Genomic DNA, 25,026 nt, shown 5'->3' on the forward strand with positions numbered 1-25,026 from the left:
TGTTTCCCCTCTCATTCCCCCTGCTCTGGTGTTACCCCTCTCATTCCCCCTGCTCTGGTGTTACCCCCTCTCATTCCCCCTGCTCTGGTGTTCCCCCCTCTCATTCCCCCTGCTCTGGTGTTTCCCCCCTCTCATTCCCCCTGCTCTGGTGTTTCCCCTCTCATTCCCCCCCTGCTCTGGTGTTTCCCCTCTCATTCCCCCTGCTCTGGTGTTACCCCTCTCATTCCCCTGCTCTGGTGTTCCCCCCCCTCTCATTCCCCCTGCTCTGGTGTTCCCCCCTCTCATTCCCCCTGCTCTGGTGTTTCCCCCCTCTCATTCCCCCTGCTCTGGTGTTTCCCCCTCTCATTCCCCCTGCTCTGGTGTTACCCCTCTCATTCCCCCTGCTCTGGTGTCTCCCCTCTCATTCCCCTGCTCTGGTGTTACCCCTCTCATTCCCCTGCTCTGCCGGAGATGTAAGGTAATGGTGGAGCCTTGCTGTGGCAATAAACTCTGTTCTGATTCTGATTTCTTCACATTAATCTCAGCTCTCTGGAAAGGACTGGATCCAGCTCACAGAGAGCAGAGACCAGAACCGAGCTGGCTGCTCGTCCTTTTCTTCTCACCGTGTCCATCACGTCTCGGGCTTTGTCTGCTCGGCCTTGTGTTCTGGCTGACTGCATTTCACCGTCAGTTATAACACCACGCTCAAGGAGTTTATCCAGAAGCTGGTTCAGAACTGGATCAGACACTCGCTCTACAAACTGTGACCGAACCAGCAGCAGCTTGTCTTCTGGGGGATCACTGTCCTCTGCTGGACCTGCAAGATAACCGGGGAGAAACACGCTTTAACAGTTGCTTGGGGTCATTTTCTCACAGACTTCTATAGAAACTACTACAAACACAACGTTTCATTTCCGGGATTGCTCATGTGCCGCTAGAAATTCGTCCAGATGTCCCTCATTTAGGCCGGATGTCCGTCCCCTTCCTCTGTGGCTGTGTTGAGGTTCTAACCTCCGGTGGATTTGTGAGGACTATGGTTAACTGCTCCTCAGATCTCTGCAGGGTAAATCCAGACAGCTAGCTAGACTGTCTGTCTGTCTGTCTAACAGCTAGCTAGACTATCTATTATTATTCTATGTTAATTGTATGTTTATTGTGTGTTATGCGTGATGTGTCACCATCTTGTTTTCTGGAGTGCCCAAGACAAATTTCTCCTATGGGAGACAATAAAGGCTTATCTTATCTTATCTTATCTGTCCAATCTGAGTTTTCTGTTGCACAAATAAAACTACTTTTGAACGTACACATGTTTCTACACATGTTCCACCAAAACCAGTTCCTTCCTGAGACTATTTAGCAGAGGCACCGTAGCTCCGTCCGGAGCATAGCCCCGCCCATGATGATTGTGATTGGTTTAAAGAAATTCCAATAAACCAGAGCATGTTTTTCTCCCATCAAGGAATGTTGTGAGGACTAGTCAAACCTTCCTCTGCAGCTCTGTGGGGGAAGGTCTGGCTATAAGAGACTAATAGAAACAGACTTCTGTTTGGAGTCAGTGGAGTCTCCCCCTGCTGGTAGTCAGATATAATGCAGGTTTAAGGAGTCTCCCCTGCTGGTAGTCAGATATAATACAGGTTTAAGGAGTCTCCCCTGCTGGTAGTCAGATATAATACAGCTTTAAGGAGTCTCCCCCTGCTGGTAGTCAGATATAATACAGCTTTAAGGAGTCTCCCCCCTGCTGGTAATCAGATATAATGCAGGTTTAAGGACTCTCCTCCTGCTGGTAGTCAGATATAATACAGCTTTAAGGAGTCTCCCCTGCTGGTAGTCAGATATAATACAGCTTTAAGGAGTCTCCCCTGCTGGTAGTCAGATATAATGCAGGTTTAAGGAGTCTCCCCTGCTGGTAGTCAGATATAATACAGTTTTAAGGAGTCTCCCCCTGCTGGTAGTCAGATATAATACAGCTTTAAGGAGTCTCCCCCTGCTGGTAGTCAGATATAATACAGGTTTAAGGAGTCTCCCCCTGCTGGTAGTCAGATATAATACAGTTTTAAGGAGTCTCCCCTGCTGGTAGTCAGATATAATACAGCTTTAAGGAGTCTCCCCTGCTGGTAGTCAGATATAATGCAGGTTTAAGGAGTCTCCCCTGCTGGTAGTCAGATATAATACAGCTTTAAGGAGTCTCCCCTGCTGGTAGTCAGATATAATACAGGTTTAAGGAGTCTCCCCTGCTGGTAGTCAGATATAATACAGGTTTAAGGAGTCTCCCCTGCTGGTAGTCAGATATAATGCAGGTTTAAGGAGTCTCCCCTGCTGGTAGTCAGATATAATACAGGTTTAAGGAGTCTCCCCCTGCTGGTAGTCAGATATAATGCAGGTTTCAGGAGCATCAGCGTCAGCTTCCTTTCTCATACCCAGAAGCTCCGTCCTTTATTTTTACAGTCTCTTGTTAAAACTGGTTGGATACAGTTGGCTGTAGGTTGATTGCAGACCAAAGAACCATCACAGCAGAGTAAAGATAATATAGCACCGAGGATCAATCAATGAAAACTTTACCAATCAGTTCCACGTCGTGCTCCCAGACGCTCCGTCCTTCATCTTGGACTCTTAGAGTCACTTCTGGTGTGTTTATAGGCAGGCGGATCTCAAACGTTGGGTGGTAGTTTGGTCCAAACTCCAGGTAAAAATCTGCTTTCTGAGAAACCAAAGAGTCAGTATCTCGAGAGAATCTAAAGTTAACTAAAGGATGAAAACGTGTCAGCATGTTACAGCACTAACAAAGACTTTTATTTTGAAATACTCACCTTTGGCTGTATTTTAACGGCCTGAGGACATTGGACGGTGTAACTTTGATCTTTGATGAGTCTACATGTGGCAGGAACATGGATGTTCCTAGATTGTTGATGTTGTGCTCTCACCTAAAGACATGTCAGAATATTTTAACATTTAAAATCAAGTACACACCACTCATCAAATGTGAAGAGGTTAAAGGTATATTGTAGTTAGTCCAATACACTTTCTGTCAAATTCAGCATATATCTCCCCATGGTCACCTAGCGCCCTGGCTGTGTAAATGTGAAACAAACAGAAAGGAGTGCACGAGCCACAAAACACTATTCCAGCCAATCGGCAACAGGCAGCGACAGCTGATGCTGGAGGTGGGGGGAAGGGGGCAGCAAGGTATGTGAATGTGCCGGCAGCCAGTAGTTATCTGCACGTGAATCTGGGGCGGAGCTTCTGAAGGGGAGTTGTATTTTTTTGGCAGTTGAGTTGCGCAGCATTGCTAACTGCACCTTTAAAAGAGCACAAGACTGAAGTTGATTCTGTAGAGGACTGTGGTTAACTACCTGTCTGTCTGTCTGTCTGTCTAACTGCTCCTCAGATCTCTGCAGGGTAAATCCAGACAGCTAGCTAGACTTATCTGTCTGTCTGTCTGTCTAACTGTCTGTCTCTCTGTCTGTCTAACTGTCTGTCTGTCCGTCTGTCTAACAGCTAGCTAGACTATCTGTCTGTCTAACTGTCTGTCTGTCTGTCTGTCTAACAGCTAGCTAGACTATCTGGCTGTCTGTCTGTCTGTCTAACTGTCTTTCTGTCTGTCTATCTAACAGCTAGCTATAGACTATCTGTCTGTCTGCCTGTCTGTCTAACTGTCTTTCTGTCTGTCTGTCTGTCTATCTAACAGCTAGCTAGACTATCTGTCTGTCTGTCTGTCTGTCTGTCTGTCTAACTGTCTGTCTGTCTGTCTGTCTGTCTGTCTGTCTGTCTAACAGCTAGCTAGACTATCTGTCTGTCTGTCTAACTGTCTGTCTGTCTGTCTAACAGCTAGCTAGACTATCTGTCTGTCTGTCTGTCTGTCTGTCTGTCCAACAGCTAGCTAGACTATCTGTCTAACTGTCTGTCTGTCTGTCTGTCTAACAGCTAGCTAGACTATCTGTCTGTCTGTCTGTCTGTCTGTCTAACTGTCTGTCTGTCTGTCCAACAGCTAGCTAGACTATCTGTCTACCTGTCTGTCTGTCTGTCTGTCTAACAGCTAGCTAGACTATCTGTCTGTCTGTCTGTCTAACAGCTAGCTAGACTATCTGTCTGTCTGTCTGTCTGTCTGTCTAACAGCTAGCTAGACTAGTTTTCTGTTGCACGACTAAAACTACTTCTGAAGGTCCACATGTTCCACCAGAACCAGTTCCTTCCTGAGACTATTTAGCAGAGGCACCGTGGCTCCGTCCGGAGCTTAGCCCCGCCCACGATGATTGTGATTGGTTTAAAGAAATGCCAATAAACCAGAGCACGATTTTCTCTCATCCAGAAATGCTGTGCGCTGCGGAGGAACACATATAAGAGACTACAGTCATTGTAACGTGAAGCTTTACCGTGTCCAGAGGGATGTTTCTCGGCAGGAGAAGCACATTGAGGTTCTGCCTCTGTGTTGCTGGGTTTGGTTGTCCGAGAAACAGCAGAATTTGGCCACTGACAGGTTTCGTCCACAACCTTTTAACAACATCCCAGATCAGTCCGAGCATAGAGAGGTGAGGGACATTTACAACCACGTGGGTGTCAGTAATCTCCAGCAGCTCCAGGATGCTCATCCCATCATCAGTGATGTGGACGACAGACAACAGGCCATCAGGTAGAGGAGCTGTGGAGACACACAGCTGGTCAGCTTTGGTTTCATTCATACAGGTATTATGTTTGTAGCCTGGTCCTACCAGACTCTGGTCCAGTAGCCTGGTCTAACCAGACTCTGGTCCAGTAGCCTGGTCTAACCAGACTCTGGTCCAGTAGCCTGGTCTAACCAGACTCTGGTCCACTAGCCTGGTCTAACCAGACTCTGGTACACTAGCCTGGTCTAACCAGACTCTGGTACACTAGCCTGTTACTACCAGACTCTGGTACAGTAGCCTGGTCCTACCAGACTCTGGTCCAGTAGCCTGGTCTAACCAGACTCTGGTCCAGTAGCCTGGTCTAACCAGACTCTGGTACATTAGCCTGGTCCTACCAGACTCTGGTACATTAGCCTGTTACTACCAGACTCTGGTACATTAGCCTGGTCCTACCAGACACTGGTACACTAGCCTGGTCCTACCAGACTCTGGTACATTAGCCTGGTCCTACCAGACTCTGGTACATAAGCCTGGTCCTACCAGACTCTGGTACATTAGCCTGGTCCTACCAGACACTGGTACATTAGCCTGGTCCAACCAGACTCTGGTACATTAGCCTGGTCCCACCAGACTCTGGTACACTAGCCTGTTACTACCAGACTCTGGTACACTAGCCTGGCCATACCAGACTCTGGTCCACTAGCCTGGTCCTACCAGACTCTGGTACACTAGCCTGGTCCTACCAGACTCTGGTACATTAGCCTGGTCCTACCAGACCCTGGTACACTAGCCTGGTCCTACCAGACTCTGTTTCATTAGCCTGGTCCTACCAGACTCTGGTACAGTAGCCTGGTCCTACCAGACTCTGGTCAAGTAGCCTGGTCTAACCAGACTCTGGTCCAGTAGCCTGGTCTAACCAGACTCTGGTCCACTAGCCTGGTCTAACCAGACTCTGGTACATTAGCCTGGTCCTACCAGACTCTGGTACATTAGCCTGGTATTACCAGACTCTGGTCCACTAGCCTGGTCCTACCAGACTCTGGTCCACTAGCCTGGTCCTACCAGACTCTGGTACATTAGCCTGGTCCTACCAGACTCTGGTACATTAGCCTGTTACTACCAGACTCTGGTACATTAGCCTGGTCCTACCAGACTCTGGTACATTAGCCTGGTCCTACCAGACTCTGGTCCACTAGCCTGGTCCTACCAGACTCTGGTACATTAGCCTGGTTCTACCAGACTCTGGTACATTAGCCTGGTCCTACCAGACTCTGGTCCACTAGCCTGGTCCTACCAGACTCTGGTACATTAGCCTGGTCCTACCAGACTCTGGTACATTAGCCTGTTACTACCAGACTCTGGTACATTAGCCTGGTCCTACCAGACACTGGTACACTAGCCTGGTCCTACCAGACTCTGGTACATTAGCCTGGTCCTACCAGACTCTGGTACATAAGCCTGGTCCTACCAGACTCTGGTACATTAGCCTGGTCCTACCAGACACTGGTACATTAGCCTGGTCCAACCAGACTCTGGTACATTAGCCTGGTCCCACCAGACTCTGGTACACTAGCCTGTTACTACCAGACTCTGGTACATTAGCCTGGTCCTACCAGACTCTGGTACATTAGCCTGGTCCTACCAGACTCTGGTACATTAGCCTGTTACTACCAGACTCTGGTACATTAGCCTGGTCCTACCAGACACTGGTACACTAGCCTGGTCCTACCAGACTCTGGTACATTAGCCTGGTCCTACCAGACTCTGGTACATAAGCCTGGTCCTACCAGACTCTGGTACATTAGCCTGGTCCTACCAGACACTGGTACATTAGCCTGGTCCAACCAGACTCTGGTACATTAGCCTGGTCCCACCAGACTCTGGTACACTAGCCTGTTACTACCAGACTCTGGTACACTAGCCTGGCCATACCAGACTCTGGTCCACTAGCCTGGTCCTACCAGACTCTGGTACACTAGCCTGGTCCTACCAGACTCTGGTACATTAGCCTGGTCCTACCAGACCCTGGTACACTAGCCTGGTCCTACCAGACTCTGTTTCATTAGCCTGGTCCTACCAGACTCTGGTACACTAGCCTGGTCCTACCAGACTCTGGTACATTAGCCTGGTCCTACCAGACTCTGGTCCAGTAGCCTGGTCTAACCAGACTCTGGTCCACTAGCCTGGTCTAACCAGACTCTGGTACACTAGCCTGGTCTAACCAGACTCTGGTACATTAGCCTGGTCCTACCAGACTCTGGTACATTAGCCTGGTATTACCAGACTCTGGTCCACTAGCCTGGTCCTACCAGACTCTGGTCCACTAGCCTGGTCCTACCAGACTCTGGTACATTAGCCTGGTCCTACCAGACTCTGGTACATTAGCCTGTTACTACCAGACTCTGGTACATTAGCCTGGTCCTACCAGACTCTGGTACATTAGCCTGGTCCTACCAGACTCTGGTCCACTAGCCTGGTCCTACCAGACTCTGGTACATTAGCCTGATTCTACCAGACTCTGGTACATTAGCCTGGTCCTACCAGACTCTGGTCCACTAGCCTGGTCCTACCAGACTCTGGTACATTAGCCTGGTCCTACCAGACTCTGGTACATTAGCCTGGTCCTACCAGACTCTGGTACATTAGTCTGGTCCTACCAGACACTGGTACACTAGCCTGGTCCTACCAGACTCTGGTACATTAGCCTGGTCCTACCAGACTCTGGTACATAAGCCTGGTCCTACCAGACTCTGGTACATTAGCCTGGTCCTACCAGACACTGGTACATTAGCCTGGTCCAACCAGACTCTGGTACATTAGCCTGGTCCCACCAGACTCTGGTACACTAGCCTGTTACTACCAGACTCTGGTACACTAGCCTGGCCATACCAGACTCTGGTCCACTAGCCTGGTCCTACCAGACTCTGGTCCACTAGCCTGGTCCTACCAGACTCTGGTACATTAGCCTGGTCCTACCAGACTCTGGTACATTAGCCTGGTCCTACCAGACCCTGGTACACTAGCATGGTCCTACCAGACTCTGTTTCATTAGCCTGGTCCTACCAGACTCTGGTACACTAGCCTGGTCCTACCAGACTCTGGTACATTAGCCTGGTCCTACCAGACTCTGGAACATTAGCCTGGTCCTACCAGACTCTGGTACATTAGCCTGGTCCTACCAGACACTGGTACATTAGCCTGGTCCAACCAGACTCTGGTACATTAGCCTGGTCCCACCAGATTCTGGTACACTAGCCTGGTCCTACCAGACTCTGGTACACTAGCCTGGTCCTACCAGACTCTGGTACATTAGCCTGGTCCTACCAGACTCTGGTACATTAGCCTGGTCCTACCAGACTCTGGTACACTAGCCTGGTCCTACCAGACTCTGGTACATTAGCCTGGTCCTACCAGACTCTGGTACATTAGCCTGGTCCTACCAGACTCTGGTACACCAGAACAAGTTCCATCCTGAGACTATTTAGCAGAGCCACCATCACTGCGTCTGGAGCTCAGCGCCACCCAAGACCAAGTGATTGTTTTAAAGAAATGAAAACAACCCAGAGAGAGTTTAGTCTTCTATCCCAGAATGCAGTGTTGTAGCAGCCAGACTTTACTCCAAAATGTGAGACTACTTACCATCTATGATGTCACAGTGTGGAAAGTGGAGCTGACAGACAGCAGCCTCCTCTGAACACTTGATGTCGTACAGCGGTCCTGCAGCCATCCTGCCAGCTGATTGGAGCAGGCTCTCATCCCATTGGACAGTGTTGTACAGCAGCTCCGCCCCCTCAGTCATAACGAATACCAGTCCAGTCAAAGCACACTGGAACACACCTGGACCAGGACACCTGAACCTGTCGGACACAGAAGGGCCAATCACAAACAAGCTCTCGCTCTGTGGGTCAAATCATGTGTTGAGGTAATCCGTGCAGATGCTCTGCGTTTAGAAATCTTATCACAGCGTTGCTCAAAAATGTTGGGGATAAAGCTGACTTTATGGACAAGAGAGTAGAGCAGCAGCTGCAGGAGTGTGAAGCATATGACTGTTAAAGGTGCCCTGCCATACAAAACTGTTTTTACTTGCATTCTTTTTTAAATCTGTCAGGTCCATATATGTTTGTGTTATGTGGTGAATGTGAAGATGAACTGCTACCTCCTCTGTCAGCTCTAGACACTGAACAGAAATAAGCAGAGAAATCAGACCAATCACAACAGCTGGTCAGTCTGACATCACACTGCCTGAGCTCATTACTATTCATTAGCTCGCCCAGTTGGGCTGGTTAAAGGATTCTGATAGCCAGGCTCTCATTGGCTAGCTGTTAGCCAATCAGATTCAGACAGCTTAACTCGTATATTAATGAGAACTGGCAGAAATCGAGCTGAGTCTTCCTGCAGGCTTTCTATACCGCGCTAGAATGGCTTGAAACAAGGTAACCAAGGTTACAGAGTCCATGGTAGACCTTCAGACATCACCACAAAGTCATAAAATACGTGTGGCAGGACACCTTTAAAAGTGAAGTGTAAGAAATGAAAGAATTTGAAGTGGAAGAGAGTGTGTGGAGAAGATTCTGAAGCTGTTTGACAATCTGACATGCAGTTCTGCTATTGAAGGGTGGGTCTTGGTGTGGCCATAGTGGGATTTGTAATATCGCTTACAGGGAGGTGTGTTCAGGTGCATTCTGGGCGTGCTGGTCTTACAGGGAGGTGTGTTCAGGTGCATTCTGGGCGTGCTGGTCTTACAGGGAGGTGTGTTCAGGTGCATTCTGAGCGTGCTGGTCTTACAGGGAGGTGTGTTCAGGTGCATTCTGGGCGTGCTGGTCTTACAGGGAGGTGTGTTCAGGTGCATTCTGGGCGTGCTGGTCTTACAGGGAGGTGTGTTCAGGTGCATTCTGGGCGTGCTGGTCTTACAGGGAGGTGTGTTCAGGTGCATTCTGGGCGTGCTGGTCTTACAGGGAGGTGTGTTCAGGTGCATTCTGGGCGGCACTCAGACAAATCAACAATGAAAAGGGAACTCCCCGCCGAGTTCAATGAGACCTCACACAAGACTCTACATCATATGGTTCATTAGCTGTGAAAAGGGGCGTGGCTTAAGCATAGGGGGCGGGTCCAACCATCACCATTGAAGAAGGAAGTCTCTGCTGAGTTCAATGACACCTCACACAAGACTCTACCTTAAACGGTAAGTGGGCGTGGCCATATTATAGGGGGCGGCTCAGTATCACATGTAGACCACACATTCTGAGTTTCATGTAAATCGGAATCGTTGTAATCGTTTGTCACATAAGGCAGATTTCCTGGTGCCAGCGGGGGGCGCTATGACCAAAAGTCAATTTTGGCCTGTAGGTGTCCTCAGGCCTGGACCCTTGTCCATCGTGACAAATTTCGGGCAGATACGACAACGTACACTCCAGTTACAACAACTTCTTTGTTCATCGCTAAACACTCAAAATGGTCGCCACGCCCACACCGTCTGACGAAAAGTTTTTCTTTTAACAACTTTTCATCGTTAACATCTTAAGATGGCTCAGACCGAGTTTGAAGTTGATCGGATGAAATCTCTAGGAGGAGTTCGTTAAAGTACGACGTGGAAATGGCCAAAATTGCACTAATTTCAAACTTTGAAATCAAAATGGCGGACTTCCTGTTGGGTTTAGGGTATGGCTCTAATGAGGTCTTTTGTACATCTTGACATGTTACATATGTGTACCAAGTTTCGTGAGTCTACATTAAACGCACTGCAGGGGCTCAATTTTATTAACTTTCTAGGGGGCGCTAGCGAGCCATTTTTGTGCGCCTATTCCTGAAACCCTTAAAATATGTAAATTTTCACCAGACTTGATGCGACCGCCAAATTTGGTGAGTTTTTGAATATATTAAGCCCCTCAAAAAGCCAATTCATTAGAACCATGTACCCTAAACACACCTCTGATTGATGAAGACACTAAGAACAACCCTTTAGAAAGCAGTTGACTCAGTTTAAGGTTGAAGTATTTATGATTTAGTTACTTGTATGAAGTCTGTTCACACTTATTCAGCAGCTCAGGTGTGAAATGCATGGTGTCCTGAAATAAAAACAGAACAAAGAGTTGATTAGAAACCATCCCAGTTCTGTCTCTTCACTTTCTGCTTTATTTGCTCTTTACTCTGTATCCATCCCTTCACAACCTGTCAGAATGACTAAATACGTACGTTTGTTTGTGTGGAAATCTTTTATTAAGCAGCTGTAGGAAGGCATTCAAAAATGTCAACAGATGACACATGCACGTGTTTTGTTGTCACAGCTACATAAACTAATTTCCACACACAGGAAGAAGGATGTTAGGGTAATATTCTAAATTCATTTTAATCACAAAAAAGAACCTTTGCATCAAGTGAAACAGGTCAATTGGCTACCTACATAATAAGCTGTTTTAAATTTAAAATGTTCAATGCCTCATCGCGCTGATGTGACAGAGCCCGACATAATATCTGTCCAAACCCAGCCGTGTATCCATCCTCTAACCAGTATCAGAAAGCCTCCGATATGGCCATAAAAAGCTGATATCGCTATGAGCGTGTATGCTGCGAGTCTCCGATCAAATACCAAGTAATTTAACCAGAAAGAAATCTACTTTAAAAGTAGTTTAATTTACATTAATTTCAATTCTTTTTCTGTTATGACTGACTGTCAAAATAGACTCAAATATAAAGTTATATGACATTAATTCTCTGATAGCAGTCCCATCATACAGGGTTAGTAGAAAACAGCTGTTAACAAATATTATTATTTTAAGCGTACAGTACTTGTTAACAACAGATATCTGACCTGCGGCCATTTGCTGCATGTCATCCCCCCCTTTCTCTCTCTCCCCTTTCATGTTTAAGCTGTCCAATACAAAAAAAGGCCTAAAATGCCGAAAAATAATCATAAAAACATTAAAAAACAGATACGCAAGTTAAGGTAATCGGTATGAGGAAGGAAAAAATAGTGACAAATACAAAAAAATGTTAAAGTGAAGGACTGACATTTGTGTTGTGATCTCCACACACAATCTGCTGGTTCAACTTCTCTGGACCATCAGGACTCAGCTGATCCTCTCTTCTGTCCTCAGACACATCGAGGTCTGTCTCTGACGTGGACGGATCTGTAGGAGAGAAGAAGACACAGCAGATGTAAAGGTACTTTATTGTCACATAAACCTACATGTAGCAAAATTAATTTAAAGGTGCAGTAGGTAAGACTTATAAAACTACCTTTCTGTCATATCTGCTGAAACTGACCCTATGTTCCAGTAGAACTACATGAAGTAGGTCATTTAAAGTCTATAGTGAGATTTACAAAAATCCACCGCTCCCTGTTCTGATGCACCAATCAGGGCCAAGTGGAGTGTCTAAGGGGGAGTGTCTAACTGTTCAGATGCACCAATCAGGGCCAAGGGGAGTGTCTAACTGTTCAGATGCACCAATCAGGGCCAAGAGGAGTGTCTAACTGTTCAGATGCACCAATCAGGGCCAAGGGGAGTGTCTAAGGGAAGTGTCTAACTGTTCAGATGCACCAATCAGGGCCAAGGGGTGGTGTCTAACTGTTCAGATGCACCAATCAGGGCCAAGGGAGGTGTCTAACTGTTCAGATGCACCAATCAGGGCCAAGGGGTGGTGTCTAACTGTTCAGATGCACCAATCAGGGCCAAGGGGAGGTGTCTAACTGTTCAGATGCACCAATCAGGGCCAAGGGGTGGTGTCTAACTGTTCAGATGCACCAATCAGGGCCAAGAGGAGTGTCTAACTGTTCAGATGCACCAATCAGGGCCAAGGGGAGTGTCTAAGGGGAGTGTCTAACTGTTCAGATGCACCAATCAGGGCCAAGGGAGGTGTCTAACTGTTCAGATGCACCAATCAGGGCCAGGGAAGGTGTCTAACTGTTCAGATGCACCAATCAGGGCCAGGGAAGGTGTCTAACAGACTCATGTCACCGACCTCGCCAGACTGTCCGATGACCGATTATCGGCTCGGTGTGTCTGGACCATTACCCAACATGCAACATGGAACAGAACAAAGCAACAGATGTGCTGTGGTAACCAAGATTAATCAGCCAATCTTCCAGTTATTCTTCTGCTTTATTAACACTTTATGTTTCTTTAAGATATTTACTCACTGGCTTCATGTCCGACAGGTGCAGCCGTGCACTCTCGTCCAGTAACCCTGAAGAAATAAACACAAATACAGCATTTATTCTCTGACATTAGTCTTAAAGGTCCAATGTGTGGGAATTTCTCCCATCTAGCGTTGAGATCATATATCACAATCAACTCTCTCGCACCACAAGAGGAGGAATCTTCCCTTTATGACCTCATAAGTGGAAAGGTTACCTCCCCTTTCTCTGCTTTGCCCGCACAGAGAATTTGGCCCCCCCCTTGAGAGAGAGAGAGAGACATCATGGCTTTCAAACGAGCAAAGTGGTAGTTGGTCAAGGCCACACCCCCACCCTCCAACTTGCCCCCCCCCACTCTCCTCCTCAATAGCTACAGACACAGAAATGGCACATCCTAAGGAAAGCTCATTGTGGGACTGGCTCTAGTGGCTGTAATTCTGCACCAAGGCTGAATTTTGGGAATAAGACATGTAAAAGAGACTTCAGATACAGTATTAGGGGACCACTAAGGTCTATATAAAAGAGACTTCAGATACAGTATTAGGGGACCACTAAGGTCTATATAAAAGAGACTTCAGATACAGTATTAGGGGACCACTAAGGTCTATATAAAAGAGACTTCAGATACAGTATTAGGGGACCACTAAGGTCTATATAAAAGAGACTTCAGATACAGTATTAGGGGACCACTGAGGTCTATATAAAAGAGACTTCAGATACAGTATTAGGGGACCACTAAGGTCTATATAAAAGAGACTTCAGATACAGTATTAGGGGACCACTAAGGTCTATATAAAAGAGACTTCAGATACAGTATTAGGGGACCACTAAGGTCTATATAAAAGAGACTTCAGATACAGTATTAGGGGACCACTAAGGTCTATATAAAAGAGACTTCAGATACAGTATTAGGGGACCACTAAGGTCTATATAAAAGAGACTTCAGATACAGTATTAGGGGACCACTAAGGCCAATATAAAAGAGACTTCAGATACAGTATTAGAGGACCACTAAGGTCTATATAAAAGAGACTTCAGATACAGTATTTGGGGACCACTAAGGTCTATAAAAAAGAGACTTCAGATACAGTATTAGAGGACCACTAAGGTCTATATAAAAGAGACTTCAGATATAGTATTAGGGGACCACTAAGGTCTATATAAAAGAGACTTCAGATACAGTATTAGGGGACCACTAAGGTCTATATAAAAGAGACTTCAGATACAGTATTAGGGGACCACTAAGGTCTATATAAAAGCATCCAAATAGCAGCATGTCATAGGAACTTTTATCTTATGATGTGTTGTATAACTTGTTTTGGTGCTTGAAATTAGTTTCTGTCTCATGTTTCTATGGTGAGGTTACATATGATTAACCCCTTAACGCCGACTGTCGCTAATTTGCATCATACCTAAATTTATATCTATTCCATATGCTATAGACAAATTAACAATCTCAACTTAATTTAGCATCAACTTGGAGCCAGAAACACACATAATATTTTGTTTGTATAATTGTGAATAAATTCAGGTGTCAAGTGGTTAACAAGGTAAAAATGTTTGAAATGAAATTTTGTAATATCGCTTTTGGAGTTGGAGTTTTGTTAAATATTGTTTGGATGCACTGGTGCGTCTTTTGTCCTCAGAGGGTTAATTATCGCACTAAGGTACCTTAATGCATTTAATTTTTTTATGTAAATAATTCCGGTCCCCTTAAAGTAAGAACAGTATCTTACTTTGTGTCTGAGGGTCCCGGTTCATTACTGAAGCATGGAGGATATTTAGACCGGTCACTCAGTCCAGAACTTGGACAATCTCGTCTGTCCTGTTCCTCCAAATCACTCATCTTCCGGACTCCAGTCAATGTGGCGGGAGAACCTTTAACACTGAAGAACAGAGAAATAAATACGCAGATACATTTCAGACACACTAATGTCAAACTAACGATACAACCCAAACCACCATCTTTTTCGAAACTAAAGTAGTTGTGGTGTCTAAACCCAACCAAACTGGGACTGTTTCACAAGTAAATAAAAAAGTAAGTAAAATTTATTCATACAGTGCTTTTCACAGACAGGGTCACAAAGTGCTTTACAATGTGCATAGATGATAAAAACATCATAGAAAAATAGTCAGTAGAATAAAATACAAATACAGCAGATAAAATTATCAATAAATAAAAGACATAGACTACCCAAAAGCTAGCCTGAACAATTGAGTCTTCACTTGTCCTTTAAAACAGTCCACATTCTCAGCAAACATAGTGCTGGTCGGCAGAGGTAGCAGGTTTTACCCTAATGATGTGTTTAAAACCGCAACGATTACCTTCTCTGGTTTAGATATGAGGACATATTTCCTTCCACCACTAGGGGCGCTGATTTGTAAAATGTTGCTATGGGTCTTATGAGTCTTTAAACGCTTCAGATGTAAAGTTATTCACTGTCAAAGTGGTGCCAAAATGAATCACCCATATCCTCGGAGGGTTTGGAGGACTGGTTGAATCTAAAATACAACCTGAAAACAATAAATGGGCTCATCTGCATGAACTAACTCAAACCCTCTACTTACTCCAGAGTCTCCAGTCTACAGTTTGGACTCTCCATAAGATCACATAGCAGCTCAACTCCTGGACCCTGCAGCCTGTAGTTGTTACTCAGGTCCAGCTCTCTCAGATGGGAGGGGTTGGAATCCAGTGCTGAGGCTAGAGAAGTACAGCCGTCATCTGTGATCTTACAGTCCTTTAACCTGCAAAGAAGAGGATTTTATCAAACCATCACTGTCCTGTGATAACCTGCAGGAATTGTGGACCAGGATGCATGATAACCTATGTCGGATTGCAGGGACCCAGGTTTCATTCAGCCCGAGATTATTTGTTCTGGGAGATGTTCAATCCTCAGTGGGATGGATAAGCACATAATATGCTGGGTCCAGACAGTTTAATGAAAGCCAGATAGATTATTAAAAGAGGATAGAAGAAAGAAGGGAGGCTGTCAACAAAGCTGTTTACAAAAATGTCAACAAAAATAGTTTTCCAGATTGGATGTCTATACTAGAAAATGGGGCAAGTACCAGAGTTTTCTGGAGGGTTCCTAAGAAGCTTTGTTTTGGGGAAAGATGTGTATGATGGGCTTATGGTGTTGGCATTTATACATACGTATGTTCATTTTAGTTATAGTGTTTTTACCTCAGAGTCTCCAGTCTGAAATGTGGACTCTTCATAACATCACACAGACGCTTCACTCCTGAATCCTGCAGCTTGTTAAAGCTCAGCTCCAGCTCTCTCATATGGGAGGGGTTGGACTTCAGAGCTGAGGCTAGAGAAAGACAACTTCCTTCCGTCAGAAGACAGCAAATCAACCTGCAGAAAGGGAAATTTTTAATGGAAATGTTTTTCCGCCAAACACATGAAACAAAGATATTGTTCCTGCTGTCAGGAGGTCGCCATCATGTTTTCTATGGTGCATGTGTGCAACGTGTCTGACAGCAGGCTTTTCATGTTACCTTTAAATGTGGCCATTTTTTATGAATGCTATGTTTCCACCTTGACTCAACTTGACTTGTGGTACCAGCTGCTTTTTTTTTGACGTACCCCATTGTGAATATTGTCTGCTCAGTGTAGGCTGGATTCTTAGCTGACATGCCATGTTAAACTGCCATGACAATCTTCATTGTGACACTCGCTTGATTCTTTCATCAGCAACCAAAGAGAAAAATGTTTTATCTGCACAGATGTATGGCAAAGTTTTGCAGGCTGTTTTTTTCAAAATATCTGGGTAGAGTGAATAAAAACATTGCAGTTGCTATTGACGGTAGCTTGACTATTTCAAAAGATGTCTTGTTTAATGCTAGGGACAATTCCAAGACCAATGTATGTAGCGGCTCGTTTGAAACATCGATCGAGGTGGTACCAAAATAAATACCAGGTACTATCTGTAAGTTTAGACAATGGGAGATCAAAAAAGAGCGACTTGAATTTAGAAGAGATGTGTTGTACCTCAGAGTCTCCAGTCTGCAGTGTGGACTCTGCAATCCAGCAGACAAAAGCTTCACTCCTGAATCCTGCAGGCTGTTGTAGCTCAGGTCCAGCTCTCTCAGATGGGAGGGGTTGGACTTCATAGCTGAGGCCAGAGAAGCACAGCAGATCCCCGGTAGTTCACAGTGATTAAGTCTGTAATTACAGGATAAACACTCCGGTTTCAGCCACAATTCCATGTAAGCCTGTCACATATTTCTAATCTGGCAGGTTGATTCAGAGTTCAGGGTAATGGCTGCAAAGTGTCCTCTGGGTTTAAGACCTAACTTGGGAATTATTAATACGAACATACCAGAGGATCTCAGGCTGCTTGTATGGCGAACAAAGTCATCAAAAAAGCCTGACCATTCCTGGTTTATTTTGCAGATATTTAACATATCCAGTGTTTTCTTTGGTTATCAGTTAAAGACATGTTGTAGTTAAACTGAATTACTTTTATTCTTCATAGAGGAAATAAGAAGACCATTGTCAAGATATGAGATCAACAATAAAACAGTAAGTAGACAGACCTCAGAATCTTCAGTTTACAGTGTGGACTCTCCAGAAATTCACACAGAAGCTTCACTCCTGAATCCTGAAGTTTGTTGTTGTGACTCAGGTCCAGCTCTCTGAGATGGGAGGGGTTTGACTTTAGAGCTGAGGCCAGAGAAGCACAACTGATCTCTGACAAACGACAGTCACTCAATCTGAATAAAAAGGAAATATTTAGCAAAATCAAATTCATAGTCCAATTTAATTGCATAATGTACCATTGGTTTGTCATACTGAGCTTTTTGGCTAACATTCTTTCACAATATCTCTGTTTAAACACAGATATAAATGATCATGAAATGGTGTCAAATTAAAGTCAAACTAAAGTGTAAGTTCTTACTCACCCTACTCTCTAACAGAATATAATTTTAACCATTTATTCAAGCTTTGTCTTTACAAGAGTTGGCTAAAGAAGGCTAACACCGATCAGGCAGGCGTTTTAAGGAAAAGAAAGAAATCCTTCATCCCCTCTGCAATAGCCATACTGAACAGCACAAAATTAACACCACAGTCAGCTGATATCTTCACACCCCATGTCTTTTTTTATATTTCTTTGTAAATATTTCTTTGTGGCTGGAGCCTTGTGAAAGAAAAGATTCTGTAACCCTTGTGTAACAAGGTATTATCTTATTTTAATTAACCGTGTAAGCGCTGCTAGATTTTTCAGGGTATTAACAAGTTGCCCAAAAAGAACATCAATGCTGTCAACACATCCGGTACCGTATTCTGTTCTTCACAATAAAATGTTTCATGCTTCAACAACTCCAAATGATGCCGTGAAAGCTCCTTGATTTCCACTCTGAATGTAAAGTTATACCGCCAGCTGAGCGCTGCCCAAATTTGCATTTGTTACTGATGCAAAAAGTGTCCTTTGGTCTCATTACGACGCAGGGCCTTTCCAATTCCAAAGTCATCTCAACCACGGAGATATTTGATGGTTTGGGTAACACGTTGGCATCTGTTTTCACCAAGCAGGGTAAAACCACTTCTTGGTTAGGGAAAGAGCGCGGATTGGGTTTTAAAAATACTTTTGAGTGACATACGGGACAAGAACGAGACGTGGGCCCGGTCTCTTGGGCAAAAGTCCAACCTGCCCCCCTTACGAGGAGTTTCAGTCTTTCATACTACTCTATTCTGTTGTCTCTTTTCATACGATGTCATCATGGAGATAGACACTAACCAAGGAGATAGACACTGACTAAGAGTGAGTATTTGACGAGTTAGGAGAAAGAACAGTTTGATTTACATCCGGTAACTTCTCTCTTGGTACTGTGTCCGTTATGTTCGGTGTTTGAGGTCATTTTGAGGTAGCTGTAACAGACCGGATTGTACTACAGTTATCACGACAACAACCCTTTTCTGTTTAGTATGGCAGTCTTGGAGGTACAGTAACTAATGGTAGCCTAAATATATGGTGTTTCTTACGCATAGCTAAAGCGTGATGAAGTCCAGACATTTGGGTTCAGGCTTTGTGTAAAACAGCATCATATGTGCCTATTTAAATCAAACTAAACTTCTAGCTAATTAAGTGTTGTCTGACCCGAGAGTCTCCAGAGTACATTGTGGACTCTGCAGTCCAGCTGACAGCAGCTTCACTCCTAAATCCTGCAGGTTGTTTCTGCTCAGGTCCAGCTCTCTCAGATGGGAGGGGTTGTACTTCAGAACTGAGACCAGAGAAGCACAGCTGATCTCTGTCAGTCCAGAATTGGCAAGTCTGTCAATAAAGAAATAATACCTAAGTCAGACAGATTCTTTCTACCACCATCTACAACACAAACATAACATATTCTGAAGAAATTTTAGACACAAACCCCTTTTGTTTTTGCAAGATTTCTGCAAGATAAATTCCTTTACATTTTGCAGAAAAAAATATTAAATGTCTGATTGTGATTATTTCATAACATACTTTATGTTTGCTAAGATGAAGAGTAAACAGAGTTTCTGTTGCACAATATCAAGCAACAGATACCAAAAACTTTGGGAACCCACTAGAGCTGATGCCAGAGTATTGGTTCTCCATAACTGCATCACAAAATAATTTCAAAGTTTTTGGTGATATTCTGGACTCTGTATGCCAGGTCACGCCAATATTCGACATCTTTGAGCAGCCTTTGAACAGGAGTGGAACAACATTTTACAAACATCAACCCGTTTATCAATTCTCTGTACAAGGAAAATTGGCTTTTCCCCCCATCTTGTGAGGGATCTATTAGACAAACTGAGGGAACATTTGCAGACTAAACAATGTTAAAACAAGAAGATCAATGCCTTAAAGGTCCCACGGCATGAACATTTCACATTATGAGTATTTTTTTAACATTAATATAAGTTCCCCCAGCCTGCCTATGGCCCCCCAGTGGCTAGAAATGGTGAGATGTTTAAACAGAGCCCTGGGTATCCTGCTCTGCCTTCGAGAAAATGAAAGCTCAGATGGGCCAACCTGGAATCTTCCCTTTATGACGTCATAAGGAAAGGTTACCTCCCCTTTCTCTGCTTTGTCCGCCACCCACATCTTCCCAGAGAATTTGGCCTACCCATGAGGAAATACAACCGTGGCAGCAAGCTGGTCAAGGCCACACTCCCACCATCCACCTTGCCCCCTCTTTCCTCAATAGCATTTAAAGCTACAGACAGAAATGCCACATCCCAAGGAAAGCTCATTGTGGGACTGGTTCTAGTGGCTGTAATTCTGAACCAAGGCTGAATTTTTTCAGATTCAGTATTAGGGGACCACTAAGGTCTATATAAAAGAGACTTCAGATACAGTATTAGGGGACCACTAAGGTCTATATAAAAGAGACTTCAGATACAGTATTAGGGGACCACTAAGGTCTATATAAAAGAGACTTCAGATACAGTATTAGGGACCACTAAGGTCTATATAAAAGAGACTTCAGATACAGTATTAGGGAACCACTAAGGTCTATATGAAAGATACTTCAGATACAGTATTAGGGGACCACTAAGGTCTATATAAAAGAGACTTCAGATACAGTATTAGGGGACCACTAAGGCCTATATAAAAGAGACTTCAGATACAGTATTAGGGGACCACTAAGGTCTATATAAAAGAGACTTCATATACGGTATTAGGGGACCACTAAGGCCTAAATAAAAGAGACTTCAGATACAGTATTAGGGGACCACTAAGGCCTATATAAAAATACTACAGATACAGTATTAGGGGACCGCTAAGGCCTATATAAAAGCATCCAAAAAGCAGCATGTCATAGGACCTTGAATAATCATTTTCAGTTTGTGCGTCATCATAATATATTTGGTCAACATACGATCTACAAAAGCAAAAGACAGTAAGTGAACTGACGAAAGTGACTTCAGTCTAGAGTGTGGACTCTCAAGTCCAGCAGACAACAGCTTCACTCCTGAGTCCTGCAGCTTGCTTCCTCTAAGGTCCAGCTCTCTCAGATGGGAGGGGTTGGACTTCAGAGCTGAAGCCACAAGTTCATAGTGAGTCTTTGACAGCCAACATTCACGAAGTCTGGAAGTACACAATTGATGTAAAGTCAGTGATTTAAAAATCATAATGAATACAAATTGCACAGAAAGACACTCAATGCACACTAGCACTAACAATAGCAATATGTTGAAATAGAAAAACATACAAAACATCTGGTCACAACCAGAATATATTTTTTATATTGTGAGCTATTACAAAAAACAAGGAGAAAACAATACACAATGGCAAAGAGAGCATAAACACAGTTGCGTAAAAAGTGTTTAAAAGTCAACATTTTTAAATAACAGCGCTTACCGTAACAACTCAAGAATGTATTTAGCCGATCATAATTGTATTTGTAGGTAGTTGTGATTTGGTAGGATGACGTATGATTGGCCACCTGCCATGTTTAAATTTAAATCAAGGAAGTGCTCGCTGTCTTAAAAACCCCTTCAGATTTTCCCGCACACTTCCAACTCTGCATTGGTTTATTTGGTCGGTCGATGTTTTGGTCACAGTAACCTTATCGAAACATTGACCGAAATGTAGTCACAGCTACTAGTCCTCAGAAAGGTCCTCATGACCGAAACATTGATTGACTTAATAAACCAATGCACGGGTGACTAATGTGTGCAGGAATGTTCTTTCTTTAGAAATGGATCACTAAGGAGACAAAAGGAAGTGGAGTGTGTTGCTGTCCACACATTTGAGATGAATGAAAATCTTTTTGTTTAAATCAAAACGAACGTCGACTGAAACGCAGTCACTACTAGGTGTCTTTGGAAAGGTCCTTGTGACCTAAACATAGTCACAACATCACTACTACTTGCCTTGAGATACACTGACAAACTAAACCAATGCAAAGGTTAAAGATGCAGTAGATAAGACTTATAAAACTAACTTTCTGTCATATCTGCTGAAACTGACCCTGTCAATCACTGCTCATGCACACACATTCATTCTCCCTTGTGGGGAGGGGCTTAGGAGAATGTTTTGGAGTTTAGCAGAAAGGGGGAGGGACAGAGAAGTTGTTGATGTTCAAATTTTATGGATAAGTCCTGGATCTTCACAACCCTACCTACAGCACCTTTACCAGAAACTGTGACATAGTGTAAGTAGTTCTATAATAGTGTATAATGATGTTACAAACTGGACTTACCGAGCCTTTCTGCAGTTCCTCACAGCTGGGATCAGTCTGAGTCGTCCCTCCCATGATGTGTTGTACTTCTCCAGGTCCAACTCATCCAGAACCTCCTCTGATATCTGCAGCATGTAGGCCAGAGCTGAGCACTGGATCTCAGAGAGTTTCTTCTCTGATCTGTTCTCTGACTTCAGGAACTCTTGGATCTCCTGATGGACTGAGTGGTCCTTCATCTCCGTCAGACAGTGGAAGATGTTGATGCTTCTGTCAGGAGAGATCAACTTAGCATTCATCTCCTTCAGGTTGTTGATGGCTCTCTGGATGATTTCTGGACTGTTGTCTGTCTGACCCAGCAGGCCTCCTAAGAGTCTCTGGTTGGACTCCAGAGAGAGGCCATGAAGGAAGCGCACAAACAGGTCCAGGTGGCCATTTTTACTTTCAAGGGATTTGTCCATGACTTTCATCAGGAAGTCAGCTAGAGATGGGTAATGGTCATCGTCACTGTAGTCATCATCATCCTCATCATCATCATCACCATCATCTCTATTTTCCAGGAAGTCCTCCAGTACCTGTGTGTTCCTGTTGGTGTAACAGTGGAACAGGTAGACTGCAGCCAAAAACTCCTGAACACTCAGATGAACGAAGCAGTAGACTGTTTTCTGGAAGATCACACTCTCTCTTTTGAAGATCTGTGAACAAACTCCTGAGTACAGCGAGGCCTCTGTGACATCCAGACCACAGCGCTCCAGGTCTTCTTGGTAGAACATGATGTTTCCTTTCTCCAGCTCTTCAAACGCCAGCCTCCCCAGCTTCAGAAGAACTTCCCCGTCAGCCTCCGTCAGCTCCTGTGGACCTCGCCTCATGTCCCTCAGCATACTTGAGCTTCTTCCTCTTTGTCTGAACCAGGAGGAAGTGTGAGTACATGTCAGTCAGGGTCTTGGGCAGCTCTCCTCTCTGGTCTGTAGTCAACATGTGGTCCAGAACTGTAGCAGTGATCCAGCAGAAGACTGGGATCAGACACATGATGTGGAGGCTCCTGGAGGTCTTGATGTGGGAGATGATTCTGCTGGACAGCTCTTCATCACTGACTCTCTTCCTGAAGTACTCCTCCTTCTGGTCGTCAGTGAAGCCTCGTACTTCTGTTACCCTGTCAACACACGCAGGAGGGATCTGATTGGCTGCTGCAGGTCGGGAAGTTATCCAGGCGAGCCGAGGGAAGCAGCTTCCCTGGATGAGGTTTGTCAACAGCACGTTGACTGATGACTTCTGTGTGACATCAGAAACAGCCTCATTGTTGTTGAAATCCAGGTAAAGTCTGCTTTCATCCAGGCCATCAAAGATGAAGAGAAGTTTAGAGCCAGCGAGCTGCTCTGCTGGGACCTCCTGTAATGATGGATGGAAAACACGGAGCAGCTCCAGAAGACTGTACTGCTCATCTCTGATCAAGTTCAGCTCCCTGAAGGAAAGAGGAATCACCAGATCCACATCTTGGTTTTCCAAACCCTCGGCCCAGTCCAGACAGAACTTCTGCACTGAGAAGGTTTTTCCAACGCCAGCGACACCGATCATCATAACGACTCTGATGTGTTTCTGTTGGTCAGGTGAGGCTTTAAAGATGTCTCTGCAGTTTATTGGAGAGTCATGGAGGGTCTTCATCTTGGAAGCTGTCTCGAGCTGCCTCACCTCATGTTGGCTATTAACTTCTTCACTCACTTCGTCTGTGATGTAGAGCTCAGAGTAGATCCTGCTGAGGAGGGTTCCACTTCCTGTTTGATCAGCTCCTTCAGTCACACGTTCATATGTCTCCTTCACTCTGATCTTATGTTTATCTGAAACTTTCTGCGGACCACTTTCTGCTGAAAGAGAAGAAGACATTGGATTTGAACAACTCAACATCAGATCTTACAGAAAATCTACCCTGCTCAGCATAAGTGAATACACCCATGCTAAAGTTGACTAAAGAGAAGAAAAAAATCATCTTTTGAAATTGATCTTAATACCTTAATTAAAAAAATAGGAAAACTCCAACCTTTAAGGACACAAATTTTCTTTGTGAATGAATAATGTATCGTAAATAAATAAATGTTCTTCCTTAAAATACAGGGGGGCATAAGTCAGTCCACCCCTATGTTACATTCCCATAGCAGCAGATGTGTATTATAAAAGGCCAGTTATTTCATGGATCAGGATACTATGCATCCTGATAAAGTTCCCTTGGCCCCCCCACATCATCACATACCCTTCACCATACCTACAGACTGGTATGTTTTATGTCAGTTAGACTAATAGCTGGTTTGATTTGCATTGAGAGATGATCTTATGGAAAGTACCCCATGCCCATCTGTAGGTATGATGAAGGTTATGTGATGATGGAGGAAAGTTTGGATTTTTCCTATTATTTTTAAGATCAATTTCCAAAAGATGATTTTTTTATTACTCTTTTTAGTCAACTTTAGCATGGGTTCAAAAAGTCATGCTAAGCACTGTATATTTAAAAATCAAATAATGAAGGAGGGAGATCTGTTTTGTTCGATGTTTGTATTTGATGTTTATAACAATTTCTAGAGATTTTTATTGTTTGTAAACGGTGATGAAGAATTGAAGAATGTTGCGGTAACTGTTTTTGTTATGGCCAATGGCTCCGGACGGAGCCACGGTGCCTCTGCTAATTAGTCTCAGGAAGGAACTGGTTCTGGTGGAACATGTGGACCTTCAGAAGTAGTTTTAGTCGTGGGACAGAAAACTCTGATTGGAAAGATAGTCTAGCTAGCTGTTAGACAGACAGACAGACAGGTAGACAGATAGTCTAGCTAGCTGTTAGACAGACAGACAGACAGACAGACAGTTAGACAGACAGACAGATAGTCTAGCTAGCTGTTAGACAGACAGACAGACAGACAGGTAGACAGACAGACAGACAGACGGATAGTCTAGCTAGCTGTCTGGATTTACCCTGCAGAGATCTGAGGAGCAGTTAGACAGACAGACAGACAGACAGACAGACAGACAGGTAGTCTAGCTAGCTGTCTGGATTTACCCTGCAGAGATCTGAGGAGCAGTTAGACAGACAGACAGACAGACAGACAGACAGACAGGTAGTCTAGCTAGCTGTCTGGATTTACCCTGCAGAGATCTGAGGAGCAGTTAGAC

At 44.4% G+C, this 25,026-nt stretch overlaps 1 pseudogene; it reads right to left on the reverse strand.

Annotated features, from left to right (window-relative positions):
• Nucleotides 1-403: 403 nt before the first annotated feature.
• Nucleotides 404-25,026, reverse strand: part of LOC114556032 (NACHT, LRR and PYD domains-containing protein 12-like) — a 42,055-nt pseudogene continuing 17,432 nt past the window's right edge.

This window comes from Perca flavescens, chromosome 5 (assembly GCF_004354835.1).
Source record: "Perca flavescens isolate YP-PL-M2 chromosome 5, PFLA_1.0, whole genome shotgun sequence".
NCBI lineage: Eukaryota > Metazoa > Chordata > Actinopteri > Perciformes > Percidae > Perca > Perca flavescens.